Genomic DNA, 14,729 nt, shown 5'->3' on the forward strand with positions numbered 1-14,729 from the left:
GAACGAGCAGTATGGCTGGTGGCATTGTCATGCTGGAAGGTCATGTCAGGATGAGCCTGCAGGAAGGGTACCACATGAGGGATAAGAATGTCTTCCCTGTAAGGCACAGCGGTGAGATTGCCTTTAATGACGAAAAGCTCAGTCCGATGATGCTTTGACACCGCCCCAGACCCTCCACCTCGAAATCGATCCCCCTCCAGAGTACAGGCCTCGGTGTAATGCTCATTCCTTTGACGATAAACGCGAATCTGACCATCACCCCTGGTGAGACAGAACCATGAATCGTCAGTGAAGAGCACTTTTTGTCAGCCCTGTCTGGTCCAGCGACGGTGGGTTTGTGCCCATAGGTGACGTTGTTACCGGTGATGTCTGGTGAGGACCTGCCTTACAACAGGCCTACAAGCCCTCAGTCCAGCCTCTCTCAGCCTATTGCGGACAGTCGGAGCACTGATGGAGGGATTGTGCGTTCCTGGTGTAACTCGGGCAGTTGTTGTTACCATCCTGTACCTGTCCCGCAGGTGTGATGTTCGGATGTACCAATCCTGTGCAGGTGTTGTTAAACGTGGTCTGCCACTGCAAGGACGATCAGCTGTCCGTCCTGTCTCCCTGTAGCTCTGTCTTAGGCGTTTCACAGTACTGACGTTGCAATTTATTTCCCTGGCAACATCTGCAGTCCTCATGCCTCCTTGCAGCATGCCCAAGACACATTCACGCAGATGAGCAGGGCCCCTGGGCATCTTTCTTTTGGTGTTTTTCAGAGTCAGTAGAAAGACCTCTTTAATGTCCTAAGTTTTCATAACTGTGACCTTAATTGCCTACTGTCTGTAAGCTGTTAGTGTCTTAACGACCGTTCCACAGGTGCATGTTCATTAATTGTTTATGGTTCATTGAACAAGCATGGGATACAGTGTTTAAACCCTTTACAATGAATATCTGTGAAGTTATTTGGATTTTTACAAATTATCTTTGAAAGACAGGGTCCTGAAAAAGGGACATTTCTTTTTTGCTGAATTTAGATGACAGATGATGCTAAAACAAAAAAAGCAAATTGTAAATAAATAATTATAACAGTCATGGGAGCCTGGGACCCGATAAACTACATCCAACGAGTCAAAGAACAGAAGCAGAGGGATACACTAGCTAGAACCAAAGATCTTTATAACTAACACAAGATAGACTACAGGCTGTCATTTCCAATGGGAACAAATGAGTCACAGTGGGCAGGACAAGCAAGGAGGGGGGTAGAGTCAAGCACGAGCTAGCAAGATTCTATTGGTGTGTTTTAGCATGTATTTGCATATTTTCATTAGGAAAATGCCTACTCTGTGAAGTGTGGGTGTGCAATAACTCAATTTGCCCTTGTACTTCTACTAAACAATTACATTTTTGGAAACCTGGAAAAGGGTCAAGTCTACAAAAGCTAGTCCACTCTGTTCATAACAGATTCTAGCTTTGGGAACAGAAAACTGTATTGAGATCAAATCTTTCAACGATGAGAACATTTGCAGAATATAGGCCAAAATCCATCTGGTTCCATCTTCTCCCACTGCCAGACACTGGGCTTCCTCTCACCAGCATATGTGGTAGTGAGTGGAAACGCCAAGCGGTTGCTTCACATTTATACATTCGGTGAAATGTCCGTCTCATTGTTTTATCTGTGCTAGAACCTTTCCATTGCAGATCTAGTAGGACAAAAGAGCATGGCCAATTTTGTTTCACTGTACATCAGATTCTACTGTAAGAGACAGGGTGACATGCTGTGTGGACTAAAACAGCATAAAACCAGGTGCATCACAAAGCATAATCAAATTAATTAGCCAGTTACAGTCATTTTGAAACATTGAGAAATAGTTTGGTAAAACCTTTTTTTGTCAAATTAACCAGTTATCTACCTTTGATAAGCAGTTAGCTAGCTAGCTATAGCTAATTGGTACCTTGCTAGCCAATTAGCTCCCATGCTAATTTCAAGTCTTTCTTAGCTAATACAGTGCCTTGCGAAAGAATTCGGCCCCCTTGAACTTTGCGACCTTTTGCCACATTTCAGGCTTCAAACATAAAGATATAAAACTGTATTTTTTTGTGAAGAATCAACAACAAGTGGGACACAATCATGAAGTGGAACGACATTTATTGGATATTTCAAACTTTTTTAACAAATCAAAAACTGAAAAATTGGGCGTGCAAAATTATTCAGCCCCTTTACTTTCAGTGCAGCAAACTCTCTCCAGAGGTTCAGTGAGGATCTCTGAATGATCCAATGTTGACCTAAATGACTAATGATGATAAATACAATCCACCTGTGTGTAATCAAGTCTCCGTATAAATGCACCTGCACTGTGATAGTCTCAGAGGTCAGTTAAAAGCGCAGAGAGCATCATGAAGAACAAGGAACTCACCAGGCAGGCCGAGATACCGTTGTGAAGAAGTTTAAAGCCGGATTTGGATACAAAAAGATTTCCCAAGCTTTAAACATCCCAAGGAGCACTGTGCAAGCGATAATATTGAAATGGAAGGAGTATCAGACCACTGCAAATCTACCAAGACCTGGCCGTCCCTCTAAACTTTCAGCTCATACAAGGAGAAGGCTGATCAGAGATGCAGCCAAGAGGCCCATGATCACTCTGGATGAACTGCAGAGATCTACAGCTGAGGTGGGAGACTCTGTCCATAGGACAACAATCAGTCGTATATTGCACAAATCTGGCCTTTATGGAAGAGTGGCAAGAAGAAAGCCATTTCTTAAAGATATCCATAAAAAGTGTTGTTTAAAGTTTGCCACAAGCCACCTGGGAGACACACCAAACATGTGGAAGAAGGTGCTCTGGTCAGATGAAACCAAAATTGAACTTTTTGGCAACAATGCAAAACATAATGTTTGGTGTAAAAGCAACACAGCTCATCACCCTGAACACAACATACCCACTGTCAAACATGGTGGTGGCAGCATCATGGTTTGGGCCTGCTTTTCTTCAGCAGGGACAGGGAAGATGGTTAAAATTGATGGGAAGATGGATGGAGCTAAATACAGGACCATTCTGGAAGAAAACCTGATGGAGTCTGCAAAAGACCTGAGACTGGGACGGAGATTTGTTTTCCAACAAGACAATGATCTAAAACATAAAGCAAAATCTACAATGGAATGGTTCAAAAATAAACATATCCAGGTGTTAGAATGGCCAAGTCAAAGTCCAGACCTGAATCCAATCGAGAATCTGTGGAAAGAACTGAAAACTGCTGTTCACAAATGCTCTCCATCCAACCTCACTGAGCTCGAGCTGTTTTGCAAGGAGGAATGGGAAAAAATGTCAGTCTCTCGATGTGCAAAACTGATAGAGACATACCCCAAGCGACTTACAGCTGTAATTGCAGCAAAAGGTGGCGCTATAAAGTATTAACTTAACGGGGCTGAATAATTTTGCATGCCCAATTTTTCAGTTTTTGATTTGTTAAAAAAGTTTGAAATATACAATAAATGTCGTTCCACTTCATGATTGTGTCCCACTTGTTGTTGATCCTTCACAAAAAAATACAGTTTTATATCTTTATGTTTGAAGCCTGAAATGTGGCAAAAGGTCGCAAAGTTCAAGGGGGTCGAATACTTTCGCAAGGCACTGTATCTGACTAACTCTGAAAAAGTTATTTCAGAATGAAAGTTTACTGACTTGTGCATCATGCTTTGTGACATCATGTTAGCTAGCTATACCCAATAAGATAATGTTTTCACGTTGCATCTGCATGCTTGTAACGTTCTCCCTGGTTTCCACTGCGTGCTTGTAAGCATTCTCCCTGGTTATCACAGCCACAAAGTCGACATTGGCTATCGTTCATGAAAACAAAAATGCATTTACGGTTGGGCATAAGGATGGCAGTGTGGTTAATTCTAGGGTGTTCTAAGAAGATAAATTGTAGAAATAGGCATATTTTATGAATTTCTAGCTGTGGTAACTAGTGATGACCAGTCACCCAATGCTGCTTGTCTAAATAGTATAATCTGTTCAAAACAGTGGCAGCATGTGCAGCAGTGGTCACTCAGTTTTTGACATGCAGAAGTGAAAGAGGTGTGTTTATGCTGTTGTTCAAATGCAGAGATAATTTTCCTTTACTGACATGCTACAGGGGGAACCACACAATTAGAATTCACTAGAATTATGAACAACACTAAACACTACAACAAATAATAAGCAGGGGAAAATTCCCAAAGGAGAATGTAAAACTCTGAGGACTTTATTAACTCAATATGTTCTACTTTAGATTGTGGTCAAGGGGATCTGACATCAGTTGAGCGCCATAGGAGGCCATAGCTGGCTATGACCCCTAACCTCCAAAGGGCCCTGAGGGTCTCAATATCGTTCCAACAACCTGGTAGCCAATGGGCAGAGGCCATGATAATTTTACCCCAATAATCTCACTCTGTCCAAATGCCTGCAATTAACATGTTGGCCTATTATTGAATTTTATTGTAATATTATTGTTAAAACTTCCAAGTGTGTTTCTCTTAGCTGTATTTTTCCTCTAAATGTGTATTAATTATCCTATTTTAAGCTTTCCATAATCCATCAGTTTAAATGATATTGATCCAGATTTTGAGTGGAATATTTTGGTGATAAAAATAAAAAATCATTATAACTCATATCTGCATTGGCAATTGACTGGGATCCTTTGAATGTGGCCTTTGATTCAATGTCATCAAACTTGATTTGCATGTGCATATGCAATTATTTTTTCCAAAGGTATTACTAACCATGTTTCTAGAAACGGTGGGAAATGAAATAGTTAGGCTACCATAATCATAATCATCATAATTACTTTCTATATTTGAATCGGCACAATAAAGCTCAATTATGTACTTCAGCATTAGCGCCTATTCAGTAAACAGCTGTCCACCTGTCCCTCCTTCCTGGGATAAGACCATGGTGCCTGTATATGTCGAGGCACCCTCACCAAATATGGGGCTACATGAGAAGAATTAAGAACAGTGCTGCTGAACCAAAGCCCGTGGGCTGTATGTCACAGTCAGGGTGTGTAATTCCCTGCAGACAAATAAATCAGGCAGTTGTTAGGGTGTCCAATCAAAAATGCATCTTTTGACCAATGACTAAAATAATATATTAATTGTGTATATAATCCTCAAAGAACACCAATAGTCCAAACCTCATGTTTCCATCATAATCAGTTCAGAAGTTATTGTAGTTTTTACTAGGGCTGGGAAGATTCCAGTAGGAAACTAAACATAAAGCGGATTTAACTTCTTTAGGAGAACAGCCTTGATGTTGGAAACAAACATCATTATGTTGTCATCCAGAATCACATTTATTTATTTGCAAGCTGTAGCACACAATAGTTTACATACAGCAGGTTTTTAAAGGACCAAAGAGTCTGCTTTATGTTTTCATTTTTGCCATGGGAAAAATATTGTGATACTGGTATTGTCACAGCCCTAGTTTTTAACCTTGTAGTATGACCAGAATTAGAGTGACTAAATCAATTGAGGCCAGAGAAGAAAGGTGGTCACAAATCAGGAAAATTGCATCTCGTCAGCTAGGCTGGATGCTGTGTAATAATTAAAGCTACTTGCTACCTGACAGACTCGCTACAGCTGAACTGGTCATCTTTCTTCTTGAATCCGCCGGACATAAAACAATATAGAGGTAAGATTGATATTGATTTTGAGACATGACATGTAGTATTTTTATATTTTATTTATTTTCATATTATTTAAATTCCTCACAAATTCCATTGTGAAATGAAAACGGAGCACTGAGCGTATAGGCAGTGGTGTAAAGTAAAAAATACTAAAAATACTTTAAAGTATTACTTAAGTCGTTTTTTTGGGTATCTGTACTTAACTTTACTTTTACTCAAGTATGGCAATTGGGTACTTTTCCCCCTACTGCGTAAAGGCCAACCAAGCTTTTCATTTTCAAAGCCTTTTACATTTATTCAACTTGTGTCATGCTAATTTTGCATATTGCGATCGCGGAAACAACTTTGAAGACAACGACCACAAAATGTAAAATCCTCAAAAGTTATGAAAACCTGCACCGTTATGTCAATATACTGTAGCTCAGTCTTATTATTGAATGTATTAGGTTACGAAATTGGACTTTTTGGATATAATGCTAATGCAAGGTGACCGGAAACATGACCAAGTACAAACAGTGTAGCTATTCCCTCTGCTAGGCAATCAAACAAGCTAAGCGTCAGTATAGAGGTGAAGTAGAGTCGCAATTCAACGGCTCAGACACCAGAGGTATGTGGCCACAGTCTACAGTCAATCACGGACTATAAAAGGAAAACCAGCCCCATCGCAAACCAGGATGCTTGCTCCCAGAGAGACTAAACAACTTCTTTGCTCGCTTTGAGGACAATACAGTTCCACTGACACGGCCCGCTACCAAAACCTGCGGGCTCTCCTTCACTGCAGCCGACGTAAGTAAAACATTTAAACGTGTCAACCTTCACAAGGCTGCAGGCCCAGACGGCATCCCCAGCTGCGTCCTCAGAGCATGCGCAGACCAGCTGGCTGGTGTGTTTACAGACATATTCAATCAATCCTCATCCCAGTCTGCTGTTCCCACATGCTTCAAGACGGCTACCATTGTTCCCGTTTCCAAGAAAGCTAAGGTAACCGAGCTAAATGACTACCTCCCCGTAGCACTCACTTCCGTCATCATGAAGTGCTTTGAGAGACTAGTCAAGGACCATATCACCTCCACCCTACTTGACACCATAGACCCACTCCAATTTGCATACCGCCCCAATAGGTCCAGAGACGATGTAATCGCAATCACACTGCACACTGCCCTAACCCATCTGGACAAGAGGAATACCTATGTGAGAATGCTGTTCATTGACTACAGCTCAGCATTTAACACCATAGTACCCTCCAAACTCGTCATCAAGCTAGAGACCCTGGGTCTTTACCCCGCCCTGTGCAACTGGGTCCTGGACTTCCTGACGGGCCGCCCCCAGGTGGTGAAGTGTAGGTAACAACATCTCCACCCCGCTGATCCTCAACACTGGGGCCCCACAAGGGTGCGTTCTCAGCCCTCTCCTGTACTCCCTGTTCACCCACGACTGTGTGGTCATGCACGCCTCCAACCCAATCATCAAGTTTGCAGACGACACTACAGTGGTAGGCTTGATTACCAACAACGACAAGATGGCCTACAGGGAGGAGGTGAGGGCCCTCGGAGTGTGGTGTCAGGAAAATAACCTCACACTCAACGTCAACAAAACTAAGGAGATGATCGTGGACTTCAGGAAACAGCAGAGGGAGCACCCCCTATCCACATCAATGGGACAGTAGTGGAGAGGGTAGAAAGTTTCAAGTTCCTCGGCGTACACATCACGGACAAACTGAAATGGTCCACCCACACAGACAGCGTGGTGAAGATGGCGCAGCAGCGCCTCTTCAACCTCAGGAGGCTGAAGAAATTAGGCTTGTCACCAAAAACACTCACAAACTTTTACAGATGCACAATCGAGAGCATCCTGTCGGGCTGTATCACCTCCTGGTATGGCAACTGCTCCGCCCATAACCGTAAGGCTCTCCAGAGGGTAGTGAGGTCTGCACAACACATCACCGTGGGCAAACTACCTGCCCTCCAGGACACCTACAGCACCCGATGTCACAGGAAGGCCAATAAGATCATCAAGGACAACAACCACCCGAGCCACTGCCTGTTCACCCCGCTATCATCCAGAAGGCGAGGTCAGTACAGATGCTCAAAGCAGGGACTGAGAGACTGAAAAACAGCTTCTATCTCAAGGCCATCAGACTGTTAAACAGCCATCACTAACATTGAGTGGCTGCTGCCAACATACTGACTCAACTCCAGCCACTTTAATAATGGAAAAATGTATGTAATAAATGTATCACTAGCCACTTTAAAGAATGCCACCTCATATAATGTTTACATACCCTACATTACTCATCTCATATGTATATACTGTACTCTATACCATCTACTGCATCTTGCCTATGCCATTCTATACCATCACTCATTTATATATTTTTTGATGTACATATTCTTATTCATTCCTTTACACTTGTGTATATAAGGTAGTTGTTGTGAAATTGTTAGGTTAGATTACTCGTTGGATATTACTGCATTGTCGGAACTAGAAGCACAAACATTTCGCTACACTCGCATTAACATCTGCTAACCATGTGTATGTGACAAATAACATTTGATTTGATTTAATGATGTGGTAAAGACCCCACTGAACAATTCATAACGTGTATAATCATATTTGGCCTTGTAAAATGTATTTTATAACATAAGGAAGTCACATTTCCATCACCAAAGTGCCTTTTCACCCAGTCTAGGCAGAGTAGATGGACACCATAAAGTAAATGCAAAGGAAGCTGTGATACTGTGTAAGGTGTGCTCAGTTCATAACTTACTGTTTTAAATATTGCTTGAATAATCTTCATATTCTTCTCTCTTTCAAAAAAACCTGACTTCTTACAGCGTGTATAGTTCCCTTCACCTACAATGAGAATCCAGGTGAATCACTTTGCCGATGAGAGACACATCCAGCTCTTCTCGGATGGAGAAGAGCTACTAACTGATGAGCTGGAGGGCATCTCCATCGGATTTTTTCAAGATTGATCATTAGCGAGATTTCAGTCATTCAAGCTTCGTCAGAACCAGCTGGACTGTAGTGCCAAAGAAAACAGTAAGTCTAGTGCTGGATTTGGGCAGGAATCACCAGAGCTGAGTACTGGCACCTCCATTTTTTTTTTACAGCTTGAGTTCCTGCACCTCTTATATAATCCTCCAAAGTATTGTGGAGTTCTTGCACCTAAATATAAACATTACCTGCACACAAAATGATTACCGGCACCTATTTCAGTCCATGTCAAGCACTGAGTAAGTCTTCATAAGTCTGGTGGCCTATAGGAGTGAGCTGCTGTGTGTTTGGTGCTGATACTGTATAGGTTTAGATGGGGGATGGAGAGGTTTGGACACTTGAATGAATGGGAAACTACCTTGGTGCTCTTGGAGTACTTATAGTAATTTACTTGAATTTCCTCCCAGAAAAGGGCTAGCAGTGTTAATGGGAAATCAACAAAAGTATGTTGTTTTCATTTCTGTCCCACCATGTAACTCAGTGTTTAATTCAGAGAATCAGCGTGTTTAATTCAAAGAATCAGAATGTTAAATTCAGAGATTCAGTGTTTAATAGTCACATGTACAGGGTTGCAGGTGTGATTGCAGGGCACAGTGGAAATCTTACATGCTGACTACACTGCTCCGTTACGTGCGCAGCTTTGCGAAATACATTTACACATACATGTTATTCAATCCTTTCATCCAAACGTTCTTCCATGTTTATATCCCAGGGCAAATTACAGTAGCTAGCAACAGCAAGGTAGCCAGCTAAATGGCCATGAATGTGTCATGTGTTTCCACCTGTCCCCAAATAAATACAGTTGGTTCAGAGTTCTTTAAAAAAAGATATATATTTCAACCTGCGTATCCTGATTGCGTCTGGTGGGATGGACAAAATCAACAAGCATGCGGACACACGCACATGCAGTCAGCATGTTAGACTTGGAGCTCCAACATGCAGGACTAAGTGAAGTAAAATAATGAAAGGGCACTCGGGGACAGGGCACATCTCTTCAGCGTCCTGAGGTTGAATTTGAAGTTATTGACTGTCTCCACGGCGGCCACGTTGATGAGGATGGAGGCGTGTCCGGCCTGGTTCCTCCTGAAATCCACAATCAGCTGCACTGTTTTGCAAACACTGAGGGAGAGGTTGTTTACCTGGCACCATGCTGTCAGTGCCTACCTCCTCCCTGTAGGCAGTCTCGTCGTTGTTGGTAATCATGCCTACCATTGTCGTGTTGTCAGCAAACTTCATGATGGAGTTGGAACTGTGTGGGGCCATACATTTGTTGGTATACAGGGAGTACAGGAGGGGACTGAGGATGCACCCTTGTTGGGCCAATGTGTTGAGAATCAGTGTCGAGGAGGTAATGTTGCCTACCATCACCATCTGGGGGCAGCCCCCCAGGAAGTCCAGGACCCAGTTGCAAAGGGAGGAGTTCAGACGCAGGGCCGTGAGCTTTGTCAATGAGCTTATAGGGCACTATGGTATTGCAGTCTGAGCTGTTGTCGATGAACAGCATCCTCACATATGCGTTATTTTTGTCCAGGTGGGTAAGTGCAGTGTGCAGTGCAATAGAGACTGGGTAGTCCATGGATCTGTCAGGGCGAGTATATTTTAGCAATTACATTTACTTTTGATACTTAAGCATATTTAAAACCAAATATTGTTAGACTTTTTTACTCAAGTAGTATTTTACTGGGTGACTTTCACTTTTACTTAAGTCATTTTCTATTAAGGTATCTTGACTTTTACTCAAGTATGACAATTGAGTACTTTTTCCACCACTGCGTATAGGCCTACAAAGCTTTTTATTTTCAAATCCTTTTCATTTATTCAGCTCGCGTCATGTTAATTTTGTATATTGCGATCCGCGGAAACAACTTTGAAGACAACGACCACAAAATGTAAAATCCTCAAAAGTTATGAGAAGCATATCTTGCTGTTCATCTGCAGTTGCTAAAGAATGTGGATGTGTGAATGCCAAGTGGTCTGTCAACACCTGCCCCTTTCATTGATGGTAGTTTAGTATGAAGATGGTATTTATTATACTGGAATGATAGTTATAGAAGAAAAACAGGAACACGCTCACTTTGCACAAGTGTCAATTAAACGTATACTCCACGTTGGTTCAACATAATTTCTATGAAATTACATAAAATCTATGTTGATCCCGCCAGTGTGTGCCCAATGGGACACTGATGCAATAACTTAACAAAATAAGTTCAACTATATGAATAAAAAAATGGAAATTGAAATGTTTTCAAATATAATTCAATATTCGCTTATGAATATGAATATTAGAGATCACATTTTGGACAAATATCCTATTATCCAAGGAATTGATAGGTCACCTGGCTGTAGTTTATCACCCTGTGTACTAAGAGGCCTCCAACTGAAACCAGCACAACTAAAAACCAACAAAGCAATTTATTACACACTCCCCGTGAAAGACAGGGGCAAGCTGGACATAAGGGGAACAAAACCACTGACCACCCCTCCCTTTGCTCCGCCTCATCTTCATGCACGCCTATAGCGACACAGCGACATTGTGGAGGTGCGTGACCTGGGGGTCACCGGAGGTCAAGAGAGGTTAGTGTTCATGGCCAGTTAATTGAATGGGTCCATTCAGGGAGCATGTGGCTCTGCAGGGGCCTCGCTGAGTCTCCATGGGGCTAAGTTGGCTCTGCTAATAGAGAAGGTCATAAGAAAGTCATGCCATGAGTCTCTCCGTCCGATCTCAATTCCACCACACACATGCAGGCATACACACGCACACACAGACACACATGCACATGGACCCATCAACCACTCTTGTTATGTTTTACACTTTTTTGGGGGCACTGCTGAAATTGAGAGCTGGCTGGAATTATGAGAACCGTGGAATTCCATTGAATTATGACAGTACAATTAATTACATTTTTTCCCCCCTCATTCAAAGCTTAGGCGGCAGCCAGTTGGGTTAACAACCTATTAAAAGTCACAACAGGAGAGGCCTAAACGGACTGGAGGTCACTAGAGCATTGTATAAGCCCACTGCACTGTATTGCATTCAAATCAGATAACTCTTACATGTACACTCAACTTGGCTATTGATTAATGGAATCCACCTCCCCTTAACTGAGGTGGCTGGAATTACACAGACGTTTGTAAGGCAAAAACAATGAAGGGCTATGGAGTTTTATAGTTGGAGGGAATCTGAATTCTGGGAGATGTAAATGAATGAATGGAAAGTGAAGAATTCTGTGGATATCTCAACATGTGAACATTCTGTGAAATGATGGAGCGTGTGCATCATCAGCAAGGCAAATCATGGTGCTGTAGTAAACTAGGTAGAATAAAAGGGAAAGCAGCGGTGCGATGGTTCCTACTAATTCCATAGCTAACGTTTAAACGTGAAATGTTCACTATCTGTGCTGGTCCTGTGAGCTAACTGAGACAGAATTTGACACCACTCCCTATCCTCCTACCCCCATACCAATACTAGTTCAGTCTTGTCAGTAGAAGAAGAAAGGAAAACCGATAATGAATGAAAAAGACGATACAACCGAGAGATGAGAATGAGAATAAAGATGGGGGGGGGGGGGTGCCTTAATTAACCAGTGACTAATCTCAACCAAATGAATAACCGGGTCATAGCTGTGAGGAAAAGGGTGGAAGAAAACAAGGGAGAGAGAATAAAAAGGGAGAGAGAGGAATGCAACGTAATGGCACCCAGGTCCCTCCGATGGGAATTTAGTCCCTTTCCTTTCCCCATAACCCCTCCCAACCTCTTCCATTCTCCTCTGTGCTCCGATCACAAACAGTCTTTGTGGCTCTCAAACCTTTATCGGATGCCAATTTGCATGAAGGCAACAAGCAGCCACACTGTTTTGTGTGATAGGACAGCAGCTGCACCTCCCCTCACTGAACACACTGCATGTCCTCTTGTTTTAAGACCCCTTGAATGCATTCACACACACACACACACACACACATACACATACCAAATACACACACTTGAACTAGCGCACATGCACACATGATTCTGCTTGTTTTACAATTCTCTGAACATACGCATGTACACGCATACAAACGCACATAGACACACACACACACACATCCGGTCATTGCTCGTGACCCTTCAAAAACGTTCACATACACAGCTTACACACAAACTTGATCGTGGCGCACATACACACGGCTCCCTTTTGAGTGTAAATAAAACAGGAGGTGCCTACACAATACTCTTTTGTCTTAGGGGAGAGCAGAGGGAGGTGTGGCCAGGGCTGCTGCATATTAATTAGAAGACTGTAGTGTAAGAGGGAATCAGGCGTATTAAACAGATGACATACTGGGACAAATATGGCACTACTTTCTCTCTGTTCTCCCACGGTGGCGCAGGGATACAGCATGCGCAGAGTGACTTCCAGCCATGGCATGCAGCCAGCAGTTGGAAATTAGCAGCAGGCACTGTGAGAATTAATTAGCAGCATGAACAGTGAATGCATGAAGCTGTGCTCAAGCCCCTGTGCTGGAAGTAGAGAGGTATGAGTCGATTCAATATTTGAGCACTAGGTGGAATCATTGAGGCATGGGAGGTGGGAATCTGATTCACTTTGGTGGTCTGACTGGCATCATCCTCGCTGTGTGATTGTAATTGAATGCATAAATTGATGTAGAATAATTCGAAAGATATATTTGTGATAATGAAAAACTTTAAATGATTCCAAGTTGGCAGCCATTCAATATTTAGTCTGCGTTTGCTTCTCATTAGCAGAGCACTGAGAATTCTTAGACAAAATGAATCTAACAAAAATTACACATTGAATTGATTGTAACCCTGTGTTAGCAAATTACCCCATTGAAATATATGAATCTCCTTGATGACGAAAAACATTATTTCAGATGTTCATTCCAGTCTCACCACATCTGTCTGGCCATTTGCAACACAGAGAGCGTTCTGACTAGGGACAGGGCAGTGAACAGTTGACAGGCCATACAGTGGTGCATACCTCCATGTTCCTGGACATTTATTCCTAAGGGGCACCCAGCATCAACCAGCTCTTCTTGGGCGTTCTGATCCTCAACGGCTTTCTCTTTGGACTCTCTTTCTTTCTCCCTCCATTTCTCTGTATTGCCCCTTGCTATCTCTGTGCCTCTCTATTTATTGTTCAATCTGGTTTTATTTAGTCCAACCCTGTCAATCTCTCTCTTTCTCTGTCTCCTATTCTGTCCATCTCACTCACTATCACTGTCTCCCTCCATATTTCTCATTTTCTTTGTCTGTCTGCATATTTATCGCTCTCATGCTCATCCTCTTCCTCCCTCCCTCTACCCATCTTTCTCTCTTTCCCCCTCTCTCTGTCTTCCCACTGGCCATCCTTCTCTGCCACTTCCTCAGTGGGGCATTTACAGCCCTGTGTTTGAATCTCCGCTCCTGGCACCTAGTTCTAAGCGGCCGGCTCTGCATGGGAGGAGGAGACTGTGTGTGAGCAAACGGGTGCCCACTCCTGCCCCTGGCGCCACAATGGGCTCTTTATTCCCCCTCAATGGGCTCCATTAACGCCGGGCCCTTTGCCTCTGGAGGGGATGTCAGGCTTCCCGACATGGCACATAGAGACAGCCATTAGAGGCAGGAAGCCGGGGGCAGGGGCATGGGAGAGGTGCCAGGGCGAGGGGGCAAGCGGGTAGAGGCAACGTTTGTGTAGAACACACACAGAAAAGGACACATTCACCCAGTCACACAAATACTTGTGCACACGCACGCATGCACACACACACACACACATTTGCTCACAAAAATGTGGGAACACACACCAATCCGAAGAGGACTGGCAAGCCCGAGCCTTTGTGCCGCTCTCCTTTTTCCCATGCTTGCCATCAATGAACATTGCTGTGTCGATCCTCCATGGACAACCTCTCAATTTCTACTGTCTTTACGAAAGTTAAAACTCAAGACACCATAATCAGAAAAAGTTTAAGAGAAGTGTATATGTTATTTAACAAAGATATTGTAGAATGAACATCAGAGACCAAGATATGGATATGAGGTAGCAGTGGTACACTACTCTGAGGCAGATTACAACTGACACTGGTATGGTGGTGACGCCTGCCTGGGTGTGAAA

Source organism: Oncorhynchus masou, chromosome 30, assembly GCF_036934945.1.
Source record: "Oncorhynchus masou masou isolate Uvic2021 chromosome 30, UVic_Omas_1.1, whole genome shotgun sequence".
Taxonomy (NCBI): domain Eukaryota; kingdom Metazoa; phylum Chordata; class Actinopteri; order Salmoniformes; family Salmonidae; genus Oncorhynchus; species Oncorhynchus masou.